The following is a 21,451-nucleotide window of genomic DNA, read 5'->3' as shown; positions in this document are numbered from 1 at the left end:
TATATCAAGTAAACAGAAATAGTATAAACAGTCCTATGGACAGGCGAGTAGCTCCACAGCCAAAATTTGACAAGTGCCTCTCCATTTTGTCTGTTGTAAGATATTAATTTCCACAGGTATAAATGGCATTATGTCTTAAGATTGCTTCACACACAAAGTTATTTTGTATATATTCTTCATCCATAGATACCCATGCACTGCAGAATTTCGGCTGTTTCTCAGAGGTAGAGCAGCACTTGAGGGTTATCCTGAATTTATCAAAGCTGTAAACCACTTGTCTTATGAGTTTCTTTGGCCCATTCAGTGGCTCTCAATTTTATTGTTTTTGTTTCACTTTCTTCAGGACTTCCAGTTACAAGTATTACATGAAACTGCAGGGGGAATCAGCTGTTGAGGGGTAATAAAAAACCAAACCAAACCTGGGAAAACTAATTTAAGCTTTTGGATTGTTCCTTACATCAAATTCATTATGAAACTTGAAAAAAACCCTTGATGAATATATTTGGGATTTACTAATGTAGGGAGGATATCCTTATTTAGGATGGGGGTCTCCAGAAGGGTAGCTTATGAGCCAGTGTGGTCAGCCAGTCTCACCTGGACTGTTGGGTGAGACACTATCACTGCTTGATTATCTAGGTAGGTATTTTTCACTGACAGCTGCACTGGGCCTTCTGGACAATGGCTTTTGAGATGCATTAATCTTATGATATTGCATATATGATTTAACACAAAGGAAATACCTCATATTAATTTATGCATTATAAAATAAAATTAATAAGTTCTTTGTCAAATCACAAACCAAAACTTTTGGCCTGTAAAATATTAGAGGCTTAAGGAGTAGACTCTTCTACTTTTCACTCCCTACATAAGAACTGTCAGCACTTAGCATGGATCTGCTTATTAATTTCATCAATAAAGAAGATTAAGTACTGAGTTTGTTCTGGGTCATTTCAGTTCAGTAAGGCAAATTCTGTTTGGCCACCAGGCCACAAAGCTGCCTTGATAAATCACATGCCTGAAGGTGAAGGAATCTGGAAAGAAATGCAGAATTATGCCTATGCAACTGAACCTCTGTAAATTATGTCTTGACAAACTGGCCTTCAAGACAGAGTTGTACATGCTCCTAGATCTTTAACCTTCTTTGAGGATCTCAAGCTTCATTTCACATTCATATTTTCCACCTCTGTGGGACTGTGCTTAAAAAGAAAATATATTCATACGGTAAGAGAATTCCATGCACAAGTCATTAGTGTGTGGGAGGCTGAGGAAAATGGAAAATAACACAAAAAGTCAGGCCAAAAAAAATTATCTGCTTTCAGAAGCAAAATTTGGTAGTAAGAAGTTAATAGAACTTTAAGGATCTCTTTTCTTTCCTGGTTGAACATGAGAAAAAACCCTAAAAATTAAAATGTAACATCAAATTATAGTATAAATTTGTTGTGCATTTGCATTCTTATCCTGCTTTTATTGCATATTTTTATTCTTGTACTATTTCTAAGTGTCTGCAGTCCAAAATTACCACAGTGTGCAGATAGCAATGACAATACTTTTGACTTCAGCTGCACCTTTTCCTGATGGACCCTACAGCTCTTCAGAAGTAACCGAATTAGTTTTCCAGCACTACTGTGTTCCTTTCTGATCTGTGAAGAGCGGCAGGTTTACTAAAAGAGGCTCTATGATTTCTTCTGCCCTCCATTAGCACTGCTGTGAGTTGCACCTGTCTGCAGCTCCATTGTACCTTTTCTCTGTCTACCCGTACCAGAACAATAGCTCCATCTACTTTACAAAACATTAAACATGGTTGCTACAGCCGTGACAAAAATCAAGAAAATGCACCTGTAATATTAAGTGTAAAAAGCTAGAAAATCCACCTTCCTTATCATACACACGTATCCACCTTTCTAAGATTTAGGTTGCTCTTAACGTGCAGAAGGCAGGCATTCAAGGAGTTAATGGGTGTGTGTCAATCTTGCTGCTGCTAAATGGAGTCACACATGTGCAGAAAAGGGAGAACACAACCTTACTGTTTTTCATTTTTTGGATGTGGAGAGCTGTATTTCATGGGGGATGAAAACCAAATAAATTTTACTTTAGGAACCTTCTGTTTTACTTGTGCTATCACTAGTTTTGGCTGCCTCAGACTGCAGGAAAAATGATTAAACAGGAAAATATCAAAATACTTCCCTTGAAATACAAGACAAATAAATACATGGCAAGGGCATTTTCATTGTTCTCTAAAATATGAGCTTACATTGGCACCAAGTGTGAAAAATTTACCTTACATATGCACCTGCCCAGGCAGCCTCAGTGACCAGTCCCTGAAATCTCCTCTTTACATGACACTGGAGAAGCCTATAGTTTTTGGGAAGCTTACTTATATTCCACTCTCCCTCCACTTCTCAAAGTCACCATTACCTGACATAATCCAGCTTAGAAATTATTTTCTTTCTATAATTTCTTGACAGTTACAGGAAAACAAGGAACTTCTTTCTCTCTTCTACCCCTGTATTCAGGATAACCTATTTCCTTTGCACTCACATGCAGGCGCATGAGTTGTACTTTCAAGGATTCACCACTCCAGACCACTGAATGAGATTCATAACCATGCTTGTTTCTCTGCCAGAAAGTGAAGTGCACTGCCACTTTGCAAAAGAAAGTGTTCCTGCCTTGATCACTGCTTTTCTGCTGTTGCTGCTGACTTTTTTCTCGACATGTAGCATATGTTGTCCTCTGAGAAATGTCCCTCTGAAGTCCATTTGTACTGTTCACCAAGGGAAGAAGCATCCCTCTTTTTACCTTTCCATCTTTACAATCCTACAACTAGAAACCTTTATAGATGTTTTTTTCCCATATTTTTACAGACAGGCAGATGAACTTCTAGCAGTCTGTTGAAATGTTTTGTAGAGTGAAAGAGACTTTTGTCTACTGGTCAAAGCTAGTATAGTCCACTCAGCTGCTCCCATACTTCAGATTCATATTTTGCTTTAATTTGCAATAACATTAAGTTTGGTACTGCTTAATAAGATTAACTTTTGAAGAATAAGGTCTATAACAAAATATGAATGACAAAGGCTTCTGCCCCCCAAAAATTTTGATTCTGGGTGTGACTTAAGGAATTTAAGCAATACCGACTCTGTAGACATTTCCTGACGAAACTAAATGGAAGCGAGAAGTGGGCAATGATGCTACAACAGAATCCCCTTCAAGCAACCTCTGTGATAATTCACAGTATTTACAAATTTGTGTTTACAAAACAAGACATCATTTTAAAAGGATATTGTAATGTAAGTTATAATGGAAATGAAAAAAAAAGGGACAAGCTTTATGCTTTTTTTGGGTTTTGGAAGTTTTGTATCGAGTCTCACAGAATGGATATTTACTTTGCAACTGATAAAACACAGAGTAAAGTGATGTATAAGATGAACTGGTACACTCTCTTATAATTCGATTGTCTAACATTTTCCTTCAAGGAGGATTCCTGTAATTTTTTTATGAGAAGCTCAAATTAAATTATTTCCAGCAGGCTTTTGAAAATCAGACAGAGAAGATCCTTCCTTTATCTCATGAAATTCCATTTAGATTTGGCTGTGCTGCACAGTTTTCAAAACACATTTTACCTTCTCTTTCTTCCCTCTTGAAGGAAATGTGGCATCCTACGAGAAATATCTTTAAACAAAGCAGCTGTGATACCTATGACTGAAATCCTGAGAAGGCTGCACAGGCTGTAGCAGGAAGACCTAGGAGTTGGAGCTAGAGTGAGAATGGAAAGGGAAGGAAGGAGATTTACTCGAATGTCTGCACCTGTAACTACACAGTCCTGTCAGAGACCCAGCTCCACTTCTAGGACACATGACATGACACAAAAACCTCCCAGTTACAAGAGACAGAGACACACAACTAAGAGCTCTCTGGCACTCCATCTCCTCCCTCATCCTTCCAGGACACAGGAGTGGAGCTCATTTTGGTTTTCCCAGAGTGTAAGAAAATGGCAAGGATTGAAACCTAGAACAATTCAGCAGCAGCAGCCACCACATGAGATGAGGCAATGAACCCTACATCATTAGGAAGAAAGGGCTATGGCAAAAGCAGTCATAAATAAGACACTGTCATGCAGGAGGACAGCTTAGTGGCATTCCTGGCTGGCCAAGGTGAGGACAGCCACTGACCCAGGTGTGACATCCCTGCTGCCCCCACCAGATCCACCACAGTGACCATTCATTGCACCACACATGACATCCATGTTACAATAAATAGAAAAGCTTTCAAAGGGAGAATGTTGCAAAGAACATGGGAGAGTTCACTTAAGTATAAGTGGCAGGAGAATTTCAGAAAGGTGCCCCAGGCAGTACAGCCCCTACTGTCCTGCCAACAGAATTCAGTTTTTGCTAATGCTTTTCATGGGATGTAAATCTTTTATATAAAAAACTAAGGCAAAGTGTTACCTTATGAGTTTACACAGAGATGAAAGACTCAATTCATTACATTTTTTACATAGCAGGCATATGTAAGCAGTGGAGACCAAGCAGAAATATTTATTTTGTTATCATTATTTTATCTTCATTGGTCTGTGACCCCAGTCAGCGAGCTCTGTTTAAGGAATTCTGAGTGAACTGTGTCTGTTTCCTATAAACTCATATCACATCTTCCTGGTCTGGCTTACATTCGGCTCTTTCAGTAACTCCATACAAAGCACTGAGACAGAATGTTGTTTACAAATAAAAATTTGAGATAAAGCATAAGCCTGTAGGTCTTCACTCAACTAGTTATTTTAAAATATCTCCTGTTTTCGAATTTACAGTCCTTCCTTCTCTTATTTCCTGTATATATACAGCTCTTTGGATTTCACTTAAGTGGAGTTCACCTAGTCTGCAGTTTCTATATAAACAGCCTTTATAGTGCATAGGTAAAGACCATGATAAACCCTGATGTCCTAGATCAGAAATATAAGGATTATTTGTTGTAGGGTATCAATATAGATTATCAGATGGAATTTCCCTAATTTCTCTTATATATAAAAGATAATCATGAATATAATATGAACTCTTTGAACAAATAACTAATTTGAAAATGCATACAACTTCATTCTAAAAATCAGAAAAGGCACTGTACTTTTAAATCAAGTAAAAAATCACTGGCAATCTTCCATATATATTTTAATGGTAAGGTTGCATATGTGTACATGTGATACATTTACAAATGTGAACACAGGCCAGTAATATAGCTTTTGCTGGTTTTTGTACAGATAAAACCAGACATAGCTCAATAGAGTCTTTTCACATGGTAGTTGTCCTATCCTTTGAGATGATCTCTTCCTGTCTGTTTGCAATCATGAATTAGTGGACAGAAATAGAAGTAAAGTCTTTGTGTAACAGTGAACGGTGCCAATTAATTAATACTTTACTGATATCCATAGCTCAAGTGCCGTTGGCTACAACCAAAGACTTAGGGCTTCTGTGAAAGTATGTATTACACATCTGATAATGCTGTTTTTAAAAAAAAGCAAAGGAAGTCCTGTCTATGCTAAGGTAAACAGGTATATTAAAACTGATTGATACAAGGACATTGGTTCTGCTTTAAAAATTATTTCTACAGGACTGAGATCAATGTAATCCACATAACTATAGAGACAGCACAGATTACTAGACATGCTCATCTAATTTTTTCTCTTCTGCTTCATTTCTTTCAAGACAAAAGCTATAAAAATCCTATCCCCTCTCTTTCCTTGCACTTTGTTTGTTGATGGATTTTTATTCAGAGAAAGTAATACTAGCAGCCAAGTTGGATAAATAGCATTTAGGATCATAGGTCGCCTCTTAAAAGAAGCTGCTGTCACATGTGAGATAATTAATACAAATTTTGCTAACATTTTGACTTGGCTATAGCTATCCAAATGGATATTTTTCAGAGACTTAATACTCTAGTTATATAAAGCCAGACAGATAGGGAGAGATTCTGAATATATTTATAATACAGTCTTAGGTGGATAAGAACTGAATGATACATTATATTATTTAGGATTACTAAAAGCCATAGGCTAAGTGTTTGGTAATACTGTAATACAACAAGTGCCAGTCCTAAAAGTTTTCTAAAAGAAAGAGAATGAATAACAGCTACGTACAAATATGACCATTTTATTTTACAGAAAATAATGTGGGTTTTTTTTTAAATTAAACATTTCTATGCAACATGAGAGTGTGACATTCTAACACAAACCATAACAAAAAGTGCTTTCTGGAATTATTCTTGGTCCTTACTTTCTAGTGAGATGCTTTAAAATAATAGCTAATATTAAAAAAAAAACCCAAAAAAACCCTTGTGAAACACTCTCAAACAATAATATTGGAAAGATATTGCATTGTGTCTTCAATACACACCAGAAAGATGCACTCCATTGAACAGAGTGGCTCAGGTATCAGTATTTATTACAGAAATAAGAACTAAGTGCAACATACAAGAGTTCCTACTGGCACAAACCCTACTTCCCTACTTTTTGGATTTTAAAAATAGACTGTTTCAATGCACTATTAATTGCTAGCCAGTGGTAGATTGAACAAAAAAATTGCAACAGATAACAACCCTCAGATAAGTCTATGGAACTGGCTCATATTGAAATGTCAATTAATAGAAGTTTCAGGACAAGAAAACAAACTGATCAGGAACCAAGTGGTATAACTGAATAACAATACTCAAATGAGAAATTACTGAACTTGCAACTCTGAAAGGTACCCAAAGTTACTCTATTTGTGGGAAAAAAAAAGGGACAATTATGATGCCTGCAAGGCAGAGGAGGTGAAATCTGATCAAGCTGGAAAAGCCATGTTCTTCCAAGTCAATAGCAAATGCCTTTGGAGTCAGAGTTGGGTTTTACTTGAGGAGGGAGATGCACAGAACCAGAAGGGGTCCCGGCCAGGACTTGAAGCAGATGGAGGAACTACAGCCTTTCTAGTGTGAAAAAGAGACTCTTTTTCCAATATTTGCTCTGATCATGGCAAAGTGGATGATGGATTTTTTTACCACAAATCCTTACTAAGCCTTGTAGGTGGTATCTTGACACAATGAGAAGGCTAAAGGAATTACTCTGCGTGCTCAGCTTTGGGGTGCTGCAAGCAATAGGGAGATGCATCAAAAGCTGCTTTTAAAATAAAATCAAGTCAAATCAAGATCACTTGGTCGTTAAAGATACACTTCCCAGTCTGATGTCCATACGCAGCAAATCGGCTGCAAATCTAATTACTTCTTTCTTTTTTTTGAAAATAAAAAGAAACAGAAAGCCAAAAGTGAGAATATATGATTTTTTTTTTCAATTAAGAGGGTGATTATTAAAAAATTTGAAAAGACAGATATTAGAACCTGTGCTTTTTAGATTATTCAGAAGGAGAAAAGCAGGTCCTGGGAGGTTATTCTCCCTCTGTACTCGGCAATGGTGAGACTGCGCCTCAAATACTGTGTTCAGTTCTGGGCCCCTTGCTAAAAGAAGGATGTTGAGGCCCTGGAGTGTGTCCAGAGAAGAGCAACAAAGCTGGTGAAGGGGCTGGAGAACAAATCTTATGAGGAGCGGTTGGACTCGATGATCCTTTGCGTCTTTTCCAACCTAGTGATTCTGTGATTATGTGATTCTGTGAAATAACATTTTTTGATGATACAGAGTGACCAAAATGCAGTGGACGGCTAGGAGATAAAATTGCATATGAAATTCCCTGTCAATCAATACGATGGTATGCAGTTGTAAGAAAAGAATTCTAACTCTAAGTGTGTAATAAAAGCCTTTATGGTATCTGCTAACAATCAGGAAAAAACCTAAAACTAAGAATCACTGTGGCCGGTAATCTGGAATTGCATTTCACACTAAGTAAAAATTAGAAGCTATGTAGCACAGTAGGCAAAAGAAAGACTAGACATACAGTTTCATAATGATGTTTTCTACGTTCTCATTTTGCTATAAACTGAATCTACATATAGTTATAGTCATTTCATCTCAGAAAGAGAGATGTATCAGGAAAAGGCATAGTAAACCCAATAAAGTGAATTAAAAGCACTGTATAGTCTCTATCTGAGGAGCAATGATACAGGCTAAGATTTCCTGTCTGGGAAAGAGAGGATTTACAGCCATTTAAAAATCAACAATTGAGAACATTTATTCATTGTGCCTCATACTACAGGAATTTACAGAGAATAAAAGTAGAAATAGAAAGCAGAAATATTAAAACAGAAATAAGAACTTTTTTTTTGGTTATACATATAAAGAAATACTATACTGTAATGTATAGTAAATATAAATTATACACTGCAAAAAGATGGTGATTTCTGATAGAAGTAAAGCCACGCAGAAAGTTAAGTGAGCCGAGTACCTGAATTCATTCTTGTAATTTAATATGCATTTCCTCTTTTCTGTAGGGGTCAATTTCATTATCCTTCTAGCAAGCTATTTCCTTTTCTCCTTTATAGATTCTGCCATGTTAGATATGCTCATTATAGTTTACTGTCAGTGAAAATGACTAATACTGTTAAGGTTGTTAACACCCTTTCTTTAAAAGGCATTTAACATGTTACAAAAATTATACTATCCAGCAGTATTATAAGATTTCAATACAGTAGATGCTCCAAACTATTATGTAAAAGTTAAGTTGGCAAGTGGTTCACTGAGAAACATTCTCAGTTGTTTTCTGAAAATATTACTGGTTCCTAAGATATGAGCCCAAACTTAGTCAATATGCATGATTTTATTGCTAGAAAATCATAAAACCAGCATGGAGTTGCTCTGCTTTCTATTCCTCAAAAAGTAGCTGCATTACCAGCGCCCATCATCATACAAAGAAGGGCTTGTACTTGCATCTGATGTGATTACAGTGGTTCTTAGCTTGGCTATATGCGTGTTTGGTCCATTTGCAGTGCTGAGCCTCAGATCAGCTGAGCTTCTTCCTCAAGGATGAGAGAGGGAAATGACATGATCCAGAATGATCCACAATTATCCATGCTTACTTAAGATCTATATTATTTACGTCTGATTTAATTACCAAAGAGAAACTAATTTAAAAGTCAATTAAATTACCCTACTTCTTGTACTTTGTATTATTTAGCATTGATGAATAGTCAAAAAATCAGAAAATATTATTTTTCAAATATATGAAGTATAATTATACTACTGTACTGTAATTTTGTTAATGGCATTTAAAAATACTAATGATCAGCATTAAATTCTTGTAATGATTAATATTATAATTATTAATCAATAAGCACTAAATTATTATTAGCTGTTATGACAATCCATCACCTTCACCACAGCATCATTTAAGAGAACAACCATCAAATTTATAATTGCCCTTTAGAAAGAGAAGAGGTTTTAAGCCAAAAAGTATTTCTAGCATAGATCTTTTAGAAGAAAATCAAAGCCCTGACATCTAGAAGTTATGATCTGCGATTCTACTGGTCTTACTTGAAAAGAAGACATGAAATGATAAAAGGCCATCCTATATGGCATGGCAACCCAGATAACTGTGCATATTATTTTTAGTCCTAAATTAGGATAGGTTTTGCTCAAATCTCTCTTCTTTTTTTTTTCTCCCCTTTCTAGTCAACTCTAGTAAAACTTTTCTAGCTACGTGAGGTCCTTTTGAAAACAGTGTAAATTAACCAGATTGTATTGATGCCTTTTAGACTTAAGTTTCTAATATAGTGCTTCCATGTAAAGAAAAGTTGTTAGTGCTTGTTATATTCATGAGCTATGAAATCTGAGGCACTATGGCCAATGACGTTTGGTAACTAGTCCACTTACTGAATAGCAGAGCGCATGATTTCATTTCTGTTGTAGACAGGACTAAAAAGTATTTTTGACATTATTATGCATATACTTTCTATATAAAGAACTGAAGATTATTTTGTCCCATCAATAAAGACAAATACTTTATCAGCCACAGTCCAGAGAGAATGACTATTGAGATGGCTGTGACTTTTGGTGGCAATGAACTAATAATAGTGTCAGCTGGAATCCTATTTTGATGTAAAAAAGTAATGAAAGCAAACTAAACAAATATTTTTAGAATGAAACAGATTTTTAGAAATGCACCCAATTAGCTTCACATCCTCCCATGGAAGGGAGGGTAAAAATTTAGTTTACTTCCCAGACTGGTGAAATAGGAAGGAAAAAAGGTTTGCATCAGAACAAAACCTTGCAATTGACTGTTTTACAGTACAATATTCTTACTTCAGAATTCAGGAAGCTCATCTTTCAATGGACTTGTATACAGTGTGTTGGTATCTTACCTCTTTATCCTCTTTCTCTCTGCCTCTATAATAGTCATAATGTGAACATGGCTGCTATAGTCACGGCCAATAGACCTTCTCCACAGTATTTTCCAGAGACACCTCAATTCCAAACTCATCAGCTGATCTCCTGATTTTATGAAGAAACTCTCTCATTCAGCATCTGTAGCCTGCCTGGAAAAGCAGACTAAACCCTGGAAATTACTGTTTCTGAATAAAAGACTACAGGAAAAAAGAAAGCAGATGATTCCTGAGATCATGCAACTATCTTCCCTCTTCTAGAAAACTATTTTGGGTTTATTTCTTATACCTGCTACACGGCATGCAAAAGCTTTTTAAAATCTTTAGCTATACATCCAAATAAGCTGACAGTGACTCAAGGCTTGGAAGTTGCCAGGAAGGCATTGACGCCTCTTGCACATAGGTATTTAGTGGAACTAAAATGTAGATCTGTCTCTGCACACAGAATACTCCAAAAGCGTCTTCTGCTGTGGAGGGTGCAACCCTTTGAAACCATCCTTTCATCAAAACCTTGTTATTTTATAATATTATTACTGACAGCTGCTACCTCTCTCTGATAAAACAGCATTATCCTAAGAAAAATGATTCAAACAAACTGAAAAGTGTTATCTGCCCTTCGGCTGTGGACAAAATAAGTGTGTAATGAATCTAAGAGCACAACTTCCACTGTGCTGAACCTCTCAGGAACACTCAGATGTGGAGAGTTAAATGCTCCAGACTGAACCAAAGAATCCAAAGCAAGTCTTCCTTGCCTATTACATGTCTGTGTCTTGCAGGAGAAAACTCATGATGAGAAGAAAGGAGCTTCATATTTTGTGATGGTCTTAGCAAAGATGCTAATAATACAAAATAAAGGCTGTTGGATGCTCTTTAATAAGCTGCAGTTATACAACTGTAATAATGTAACCCAAACTGCTTTGACTAGGCAAATTTTTTACTGATTCATCTTGTCTCTTCCATTTCTCTTATCTCCTTTAACAGAACGGCACTTTGCAAGTAGATTTTTCATACTTCTCAGTCTTATGATATTTTCTTTTCATATTTCACCACTGACTCCTCTTTTAGCAAACTTAAATTTTGGACCACGAGGCAAACTTTACACAAGTACAGTGGTGTTCAAGTTAGAACATATATTTATGCTAGCATTGAAGAGTGTTTGTCATGACTGAGGTGTAGTGCAACAGAATGCACAAAACTCCTGCTGATAGGATATGACATCTACCTTGAACACCACTGTGTTCAAAGTGAAACAAAGAGTGATTCAACCACTAGTGAACTGGAAGTAGTTTACAAACTTTCTAAAGTTCAATGGCATTTAATCTAAATCTACTGGATTTTGACACAAGGTATAACAAAATGGAAAAAAAAAAAGGGAATATCATGAATCAGAGTAAGAAAAAGAATAACCTAGAGGAAAATTAAGGCTAGAAATAAAACAGTAAATTGTATGACTTTGGTTTTCACATAGATACATGCAGCCTAAGGCAAACCACTGTATTTGTATTCAGTAACTGATGTACAATATACCAAAGATAAAACAAGAAATATTTCTAATTTCAACATAAACAATTCAGCAATAAAAATCATGTTAATAACAATAGAAAAATATTATATCAAATTCAGCTTAACATTTCAACTTTTGAGACTAATGAAAAAGCCAAAATGGACATCTTTCCACATCTTTAGGTGGTTTCACCATCTAAGGTAAAATTTAAAAAATGTTTTTAAGCTCAGCATTTTAAAAGAATTACTATAATTCTTTTAAATAGAATGACTATATCTAGCTTGTTAAAAACCTGCCTACCCAACCTGATATCATAGAATCATAGAATCACAGAATCATAGAATAGTTTGGGTTAGAAGGGACCCTAAAGATCATCTAGTACCACTCCCCCTGCCATGGGCAGGGACACCTCCCACTAGATGAGGCTGCCCAAGGCCCCATCCAGCCTGGCCTTGAACACCTCCAGGGATGGGGCAGCCACAACTTCCCTGGGCAATCTGTGCCAGTGCCTCACCACTCTCATAGTGAAGAAATTCTTCCTAATGTCTAGTCTAAAACTGCCCCTCTCCAGTTTATATCCCTTGCCCCTAGTCCTATCACTACAAGCCTATGTAAACAGTCCCTCCCCAGCTTTCTTGTAGCCCCTTCAAGTACAGGAAGGTTACTATAAGATCACCATGGAGCCTTCTCCAGGCTGAACAAGTCCAACTCCCTCATCCTGTCCTCCTACAGCAGGTGCTCCAGCCCCCTGATCATATTTGCAGCCCTCCTCTGGATCCGTTCCAATAGTTCTTATGTTGAGGATTCCAGAACTGGACACAATACTCCAGATGAGGTCTCACAAGAAAGGAACAGAGGTGCAGAATCACTTCCCTCGACCTGCTGGCTATGCTTCTTTTGATGCAGCCCAGGCATGGTTGGCTTCTGGGCTGTGAGCGCACATTGCTGGCTCATGTCGAGCTTCTCATTAACCTGCACCCCTAAATCCTTCTCTGCAGGGCTGCTCTCTATATCCTCACTTTTCCTTTTCTTTTGGGAGGAATTACATTTTGCTTTCTGTTGCAAAGTTCTTAATGGATTAAGCCCAAGTATTCAAACTTATTTTTTCAAGTGCTAGGAGTATGGAATTTAACATAGAGCTCAACAGGTACACAGTCCAAAAGAAAATAATTTTACAAAGGCATAAATTTATGGTCAAGGAAAGCTATTTGAATAATTACTATGAAATGAATTTAACCAGTTGCATTAATTTTCCTCAAGGTGTCAGACATGAATTCATGTGTTTAACTGTTCAAAGAAGTCACCTGATATAACTATTTTGGCTATTTTCTTGTTTCAAATTAAGAACATTAACATTTCTGAAGGAAAAGAGCAAGGTCCAGAACTTTAGATACTCAGTGCTAGATTGTATGTTTCTAATTTTCCATGTTTATTATTGCTATGTATTTATAAAATAGGTTTTTTTTTTACGCAATAAGCTTTCTATGAATACTTTTTCCTTGAACAACTATATCTTAAACAAGAAAAACAGGATAACAGAGAATTTAGACTAAGTAGAACCAGGATTTGAATAACAAGAATGACTTGTCATCGCGGCTCTTAATTAAAACTTCTAAATCAGAAATGAGGGCTGATATCTTTGTAACATTTTCTATGGTCTAAGAGAAACTTCAGTATTAAATGGGAAAATAGTTTCTAAATTCTATTCTGTTGTCTACCCTATAGATCCACTGTCATAGTGGTCAAGTATTTTTGTCACCTGCAGTTGAGGTTAGATGAGGTCATTATATCTTTTAAAATCCAGAAGACTGCTGCAGAAGAAGGCACTCCTTGATATGGAATAATTATTTTTATTTTGTAGTATTTTCTCTTTTATTTAATTAGAGGCTTGCTAATACTAATTATGCACATGCATACTTGCAGAAGCAAGTATGGGAACACAGTGCAGTAAAAGCCACTAACACTAAATCCCTTGAGACATCAAAGTTCCAGCACAAATTTCATGGAAGTGACGCAGAGACTCAGCCGTTCAGATTCCTCTCAACTTCTCAGCCCCACCACCTACCTACTACAGCTTTTCCAGCTCAGGGCACCAAACTGCAGAAGGCTGTCCATAGGCAAATGAGTGACTGTGACTTTAAAATTCGCCCCAGTATATACCCAGGGGCACCTTGCTGCCTACCAGCTGTTTTGTCTCCCCTTCAGACCCATGCCCTTCACAACCCAAAGCCAATTCTGACCACCATAAACAACTTTCTTCCACCCAAATGGCAGTAAAGTATACAATTCTCAGCCTGTTGCAGAAGAGATATTTGATCCCATTCTGAAATATTTACTGGTCCTTCATGTCCTTTCAGGCCACATAGTCATTTCATTACGCACCAATCATTTTGAAAAAATATTCAGTAAAAACAGTTAAAAAATTCTTGAAATACATGAACAGTTTTCTCCTGTTTAGTTATGAATCTGGGCAATAACTATATGGAGTCTTAAAGGTGCTCATAAGAAGGAAAGAATCATATTACATATAAGTAACAACTTTTCTTTTATATTTTCAGGAAGACAAAGGGATTTATGTAGATCACCATGAAAAATGCTTCTGATATCCATAATTAATAACTAAATCATGCCTTTATGTAAAATAGCAGCAGCTCCATTTACACATCAGTTAAAGATGACATCCCGAATTTCTCCCTAAACTCCTTAGCAGCCGATTCTTGTTATTTTAATAATTAAATGTTTACTAGGTTAAGGAAAAGACAGAGTAAATTCATATATCTTCACTGAAAATTATAATCAGTCTTATAAATTTTAGCACAGCACGCCCAAAATGTGTATCCACTCACAAGTTACTAAAAATAACCTAATTTTACTAAAAATAACCTAATTTAAATAATGCCAAGAAATAAACCTTCGAATTCATATGTAGAGTGTAGACATTTAAGACTATTGCCATCTCTACCATAAATTTCATATAGGACTGAGAAACGGCTAGACACCAAGCTCAGCAGGGGTATAACAGATATGTCTACCTAAAGCACTCCTCATCATCATTACTGCTGGAGAGGAGGGAAGGGAAGGGGGGGGAGAGGGAAAAAATATAGCCCTAAATGCCCTCCCTGTTGGCAAATGAGGTGAAGAAAGAAATCATTCACATGTCTAGCTTTCCTATTTAATGTCCATTAAAATATATGCATGCAAGACCACGCAACTCTATTTATATATGAATGCAAATAAACATAGTTCAGCACATCAAATCTATTTGTAAAAGATAAAGAAAAATACACAAGAAGATTTCTTTAAATTTTATATCTAGCACATTCTGATAAACAGAATTGCCACAGTCAACAACTAAACATACATTTTTAATGATTATCAATTTTTTTTTTTTTTACCTCCAGTTTTAACGCTGAGATCCTGAGTGCAGAAAGCTTCAGTGCTGGATACTGCTTCTTTCTTTACTGATCTTTCTTTTCTTTCTCTTTTTATTATTTTTTCTGATAGTTTAAAGTATAGAAAGATTCCGAGACAGGCTTACCTAGATGAAGAGAATCTGGAATTCAGACATGACTTCCCTAAAATCTTTGGTCAGTAAAAGAGAAAAAAAAAATAATCCACAACGGAGAAGCAAACAAACAAACAAAAGAGCCCAGTCCCAGTTAGCTGCTGCTAGCACAAAAGTTCAGATTTCGCTACTGAGATCATTGCTCTATTCTAAGCAGTTTTGCTCTGTGTATGATTCTAACAAAAACACCCTCTGCAGCTGGAGGGAGCCTTTGCTAAGCACGAGCCTGTCAAGCTTTTCCCAGTGACTTCTGTCTACTAAATTCAGACTGATGTTTTGTGAGAGGGGCCTCAACAACCAGGCCCAGATTGCCTGAAAAGTATTTCCTGCCTTTGAGAGAGAGGGAGAGGGAGAGAGAGGCAGCGAGCCTGCCTGCGCCAGGGAGAGGGAAAGGGAGACAGCGCACAGAGGTGGGGGAATGAAAAAAAAATGACAAGATCGAGCATTTCAAGACATTCAGCTCAATATGCTGCTGGGCTCTTTCTGTCACATGGGAAGATCTGTGCTACAGTTACATAATGTTAAACTATTTTCAAACTCCTCCCTCTTGGTTGGCTTTTTATTTGGTTGAAAAAATATTTTCTACATCTCTCCTGTTCTGAATAACTGTTGTCTTCGCACAAACAACAGGAGAACATCGCTGAAATGTTTGGTCTTTAGCACCAGGTAGTAAGAAACAGGAAGAGAACAAGATGGTCTAAACTCAGCTAATGCATCACATTGACAAAGGGTCTAGTGCTATTCTTATTAGCAAATACATGCAGTTACACAGTTAGACAGATATCATTTACACGCATATGCTAAAACTGTATTCCTACCCAAGAGATTAAGCTGGGTCTGAGCAAATGAATGCTATAGTTTAAACAGTCGTATTGCAGGCAATGTTATATGCTGCTTTACCTCTTCCGTGAATCCCCCGGAGCCACACAAATCCAGCTCTGCAAAAGCAAAAGGACAGACTCCATCTTGATCATATTAGTATTTTGCTGACATAAAACACTTGTAACTACTTCATTCCAGTTTGACAGGGTGCCTGAATCACATCTCCAGAGTAACCCACAGCATCTACATCCTTTGCTCTATACAGATTTAGCAAATATCATCTGTTTATCTTTTCTGCTTTCTTCTGCCTCCTCTGAATGACTTCCTCTTAGCTGTTCCAGCCTGAGAACTTGGATTACCATTTGGTTTTGATTAAAACCAGACAGACAGCTCTGTAGAAGTTTAGGGGTAAGCTAATGGAAACGACTAGTATTGCTTTAATTATTCTATCTATTAATAATAAATATTAACTATTCACGTAACAAATTCTACTAATAAACACAGGTAAAAATCTTTCATCACTGGTATAATTTTTAGGTGAAATAAATTACCGAATTTTTATTTCATTTAATTCAATGTGAATCATAATTTCAATGGCAGTGTATGATTTCCAAACAACAGGGTGAAGCCAACCCTTTTTTTCTCTAAGAAAGAAAGAAAGAAAGAAAAAAAGAAAGAGAGAAAGAAAGAAGTGTTGCTAAGTTTAATCCTCTTCCCAGATGGGTCAGCCATACATCATTTATGTTCTAATGAACCCTTCAGCCACTGTAAACCCTCTTTATTTATTATTGCCCTGAGTAAATGTTTTTACTGGAACTGATCAGGATATTAATTAGAATCTCCAGCCTTCAGAGGGAGCTATAGAGATGCAGAGTTAAGACACTGCATATGCTATACTACGCAAAATAGTGCCTGGTTATTTAATGACCAGAGAGTGTCCATGCTGTAGGCCTGCCAAAACTGGGACAAGATACTTGTTCTAAAAGGAGACAGGAAACTTTAATAATTACTGATACATGAGCTTTCTACCAGACTCCAGCAACTGCCTTTTAACTGTTTATATAATGCCTTCATTAGCTCAAGTGAGTCTTCTCAAAGGCATTTTTTAGTCAAAGAAAAGCCAGCCCTCTAGGGCTGTCTCCATCTCCCACTAATATGGTCATATCTGGAGCTAATTTGTCAAGCTTTAGTTTCTCAGCATGTGGAACTTTGTGCTAAAGTCAGCTAAATTTGCTGAATGTGATCTTTGTCATACATGTAATTTTATCTATGCATTTTTCACCCTTAAAATTACAGCATTAACTTTAAAAGTTAGTTGCAAAATTATGCAGGCCTGAATGGAAGTGGGTTTGAAATTTTTCCCAGTAGCTTTCATGTAAATGGATAGTGGAGGTAGACAACGTTATGTGGAATGACTTATCCGCCTAGCGTCTGCATCTTCAAAGCCAGAGGTCTTTGAAGCCCATGACAGGAAATGGCATATGTGGTGGTAAACTCTGACGAGTCAGAAATGCAGCCCCAGAGGTAAATAACTTTTCAAAATTATTTTTAACTGTATTTGGCTAGCCTGAGATCTGAGTGCATAACTTTACTGTAATTTGTGATTTATACTATCTTCCTGAAAGATTTCCAGTTTGGAATTCAGTGAATAAATTACAAGGGGTGAAGGGGCACATTCTATTTGCAATTATGCAGTTGAATAAATTGAACAATTTTGAGATTAAAAAAAAATTAAAAAAGGACATAATAAACAATGTCTATTTCCTATCTGCCTCAGAAAATTGGGGACAGACTGTCTTCTAAATATCTTTCCCTGCTATCACATCTTCAGAAATGAGGAGAAAATCAGACTTTGAATCCATGTTCTAAGCTGTTTTAGAAAAACTTTATAATGGTAACAGCAACAAAAAAAACCCATGTAGCAATATTTTATGGTGAAAAAAAGAAAAGAAAGAACTCACAGAATCAGAACATCTAAGTCTGAAAATCTTAATAATTATGTTGGGTCTTGGACAATAAATAGAACAAAAAAAAAATTAGAGAAATGGAGGAGTAATGAGAAACAAGACAATTTACTAGTAAGACAAGTTAATACTACTGCTGCACTTTGTATACGGTGACAAAATGCACTTCAATTGTAGTCAGACTAGCGATATGAAGACATCAGAATGTAGCTTCTTGCTATTTCTGAGCTTCAGTCAATCACAAAGATGGTTGTCTTTGTTGGTACCTCTGTAGCTCAGAAAAGTATAGCTCAAAGCTAGGCCATATAAATTCAGACTGCTCTTGTTTCTGTTTAGGTTCTGTTAGAAAAATCATAGTAATATTCTATTACTATAACGACAATTTTTTTCTAAAATAATTATAAAGAGAGAACAATGTAGAAAAGAATCATATATATAATGTTATTCATCCACAAATATAAAATATATTTTGTCATACTAGTAGAAGTTAAGTACACTCTGTGACTTACTATGGAAAGAGAAACTAATAATATGCTATTTAAATGAACTGCCAAAACAATTCAAAAAATAAGAAAAATCAGAATATTCAAACAATTTTGGTTTCAGCTGTACACAGATATTAGTGTAGTCCAGAAATGGACATTTTCAGCCAGTCTTTATTTGTCTGAAGATGTGAGTGTTTTTTCTAGACTTAAAATGACACATGGTGGTAGGTCTCTTCCATAACTCAGTTCTTGCTCAGCCAACTCCCTGCATAAATCAGTTTCTCTGAATCATGCAGTGGTTTGTCAAAAATCATTAATGCACAATATGGCCATGGCTTATTACACGCAAAATTCAGACTCCTTAATTGAAAAAGAGAAAAAAAGAAATGAAGACCACCTGGTGTCTTACTTTCATTTGTCTTGAGCAATAGAAGTTGCCACTGCTTCATAAAAAAAAAGAAAGCTTTTGCTGACATCTTCCTCTTTTTTCCTGAAGAGTAGAGTTAAACCTCAGATATTTTCCCCAGTGACTGAAATATAAGAAAAAAAAATCTATTTTGTTTTAATAGAATAGGAAACTACTGAAAATACAGCAAGACAGAGGCAGACTTCTTTATTTTTTAATTATTTTCAAAGTTTCAATATTTGCTTTTGCTTCACATTAGACTTATCTGATGTTATGAAGTATTTCATACTTTTCCATTTCATATTCTATCAAAGGTATAATTTTGCTTATGCCAAGACATTTCATTAATAAGTTTTGTATTTGATGAAATCATTGTGGGTAAAATGCAAGAGGGAGCAAGGAAAAGAAAGGGAAACAGAAGCTTTCATCAGGCGTACATAGGCTATCATAACAGAGGCTGGGGGAAGTAATCAGGTATGAGAGAAACCTAGATTTCATATATTTGTTCTGTTGAGGGACATAACCATGTCTCCTGTATCCTTGCTAGGTCCCAGCACATACTGCACTACACTGTAAATGCATTCTATGAGGAATTTTGAAAAAACCTCTTTACAATATCCCAGTTCTAATGAATTTACAAATGGTTATTTCAGCAAAATGACACTCATTTGTATATGATAAGACTACATTTATATGCAAAACTCTTTGCATTATGAACAGAATATAATTTGAAATATTTGAGAAACATCCTCATCGGCCTTCAGACAGACACTCCTCAGGACTTAAGCTCACTAGGTGAAGCAACAATATCTGTGTGCATCACTATAAGAGATAATGTATCATTTTTTTAAAAAGGTATGTGATAAAATCTATTTAAAATAAATTGTTCACTTGTACATACCTGCAATTTGGAATATTGAATACTAATTGTCAAAGAACATAAACCTCAATATTTAGACAGAAATATTTAGATTGTTGTACAAATGCCTTTAATCTTGCACATGCTTCTATATCTTCCTATTCTCAGGGACAAGTTAGAAATGATAATATATAAATCGTCAAGTGGAAAGAATAAAGTTGGTGCCATTTTGGTATTTTTGTTCAAAGATCCTCATTTTTCCACAGGAGAAATCCAAATCCACTTCTGAAGCAGGCACAAGCACCAAAATAATATGCCAAATGAGGAATAACATCAATCAAATGAATGAAATTACTTCCAAAATGGGTAGATTATAATCTTTATGCAAATAACCTATTTTTAGCACTGCTTGCTCAATTTGCTGTTCAGGATTTTTTGATCATCCAAATTCAGGTTTGAATGATTAAAAGAAGGATTTTGATTTAAATATATCAGGCTATTTAAAGTGTATTTGTCAGGGTTGCTTACGTGTTCCCTGACATGTATTGTTAGCCATTGTTCCAAACAAATCTCACTCTTTTACAAGCTTCAAATATTGCTAGGAATTTTGGAGTCTGTATTTTAAAAATCTTTCTCCATTAATTTTCATATGAAATCCTTTCAGTCTACTCTTTTTTAGTAGCGGGATGCATTTCAGAAACAACGAGTGTGCAATTCGAAGTCTCAAGGGTGATGAGACTTTCCCCAAATTAGCTCTCAAGGGTAACTGTTAGAGGATGTGCTGGCTGATGAACATACCTTTTCTTGTATTGGCAAACTAATGACAAAACCTGCAAGAGCACAATTGCTCCTGTCCCTATGAAAATAAATACTGTCACAGTCAGTGACAGTTCAGCAAGACACAGGAAAGCTATTTGGTTGATACTGTTACAGAATGATGTTAAACTTCAGTTTCAAGAGTTAATTGAAGAATAAGTAGTTCCAGTCTCACTGGAACATGCTATGAAGATTTTGGCCCTGCTTCTACCTTTTGGTAATCAGTCAGTGTATCTGTCATAACTTGGCAAGAAACTCAGAAAGCTGTGTATTGCTGAACTATATCTTACATTCCCTGTTGTGAAGGCTCTGTATCTTCTATTCTAAGGATGTCTTTCAAGCAATTATTAATATTTAAACCAAGGCCTCTGAAGACGAAATTTGTTTAAAGAACACCAATTTCAAGCAAAAGTAAAGCATGAAGGTTTAAGTAACTGCCCTCTGTTTTAAAGTACTGTAAAAGGCTGTTGTGATTACAAGATGAGTTAAAAATTATCACATGGTGGCACATTTTATTTCCATAGAGCTGACAGACACTGATAAAGCAGGGTACATGATTATGTATGGTAAATATTAAGGATAGAGCCATTAAATATTGGATAGGAGTAGATAATATATAGTCAGATTCTTCAACGGTCTTCAGTTCTCAGTGAAGACAAAGTTCTGCTTAAACCTCATTTATATGAATGTTCTTGGAAGGACACTGAAATACATTTTCTTGAAAAGTCACGTTTTGTTCCTGTTACTGT

General features: G+C 36.0%; 1 protein-coding gene across 2 annotated transcripts in view; it reads right to left on the bottom strand.

Moving 5' to 3' along the window:
• DLC1 (DLC1 Rho GTPase activating protein) overlaps positions 1–15,746 on the bottom strand; it is a 219,971-nt gene extending 204,225 nt beyond the window's left edge. The window contains exon 1 of one of the 2 annotated variants that reach the window (XM_069856003.1): positions 15,181–15,746. The gene's annotated coding sequence lies outside the window, so the exon portion shown is untranslated. The remainder of the gene's footprint in view (positions 1–15,180) is intronic. The other variant, XM_069856004.1, reaches the window with a different exon arrangement.
• Between the last annotated feature and the right edge of the window lie 5,705 nt (positions 15,747–21,451).

The sequence above is a fragment of the Phaenicophaeus curvirostris genome, chromosome 4 (genome assembly GCF_032191515.1).
Source record: "Phaenicophaeus curvirostris isolate KB17595 chromosome 4, BPBGC_Pcur_1.0, whole genome shotgun sequence".
NCBI classification, from domain to species: domain Eukaryota; kingdom Metazoa; phylum Chordata; class Aves; order Cuculiformes; family Cuculidae; genus Phaenicophaeus; species Phaenicophaeus curvirostris.
The sequence above is the reverse complement of the archived record's forward strand: the minus strand, read 5'-3'. Positions and strand labels throughout refer to the sequence as shown.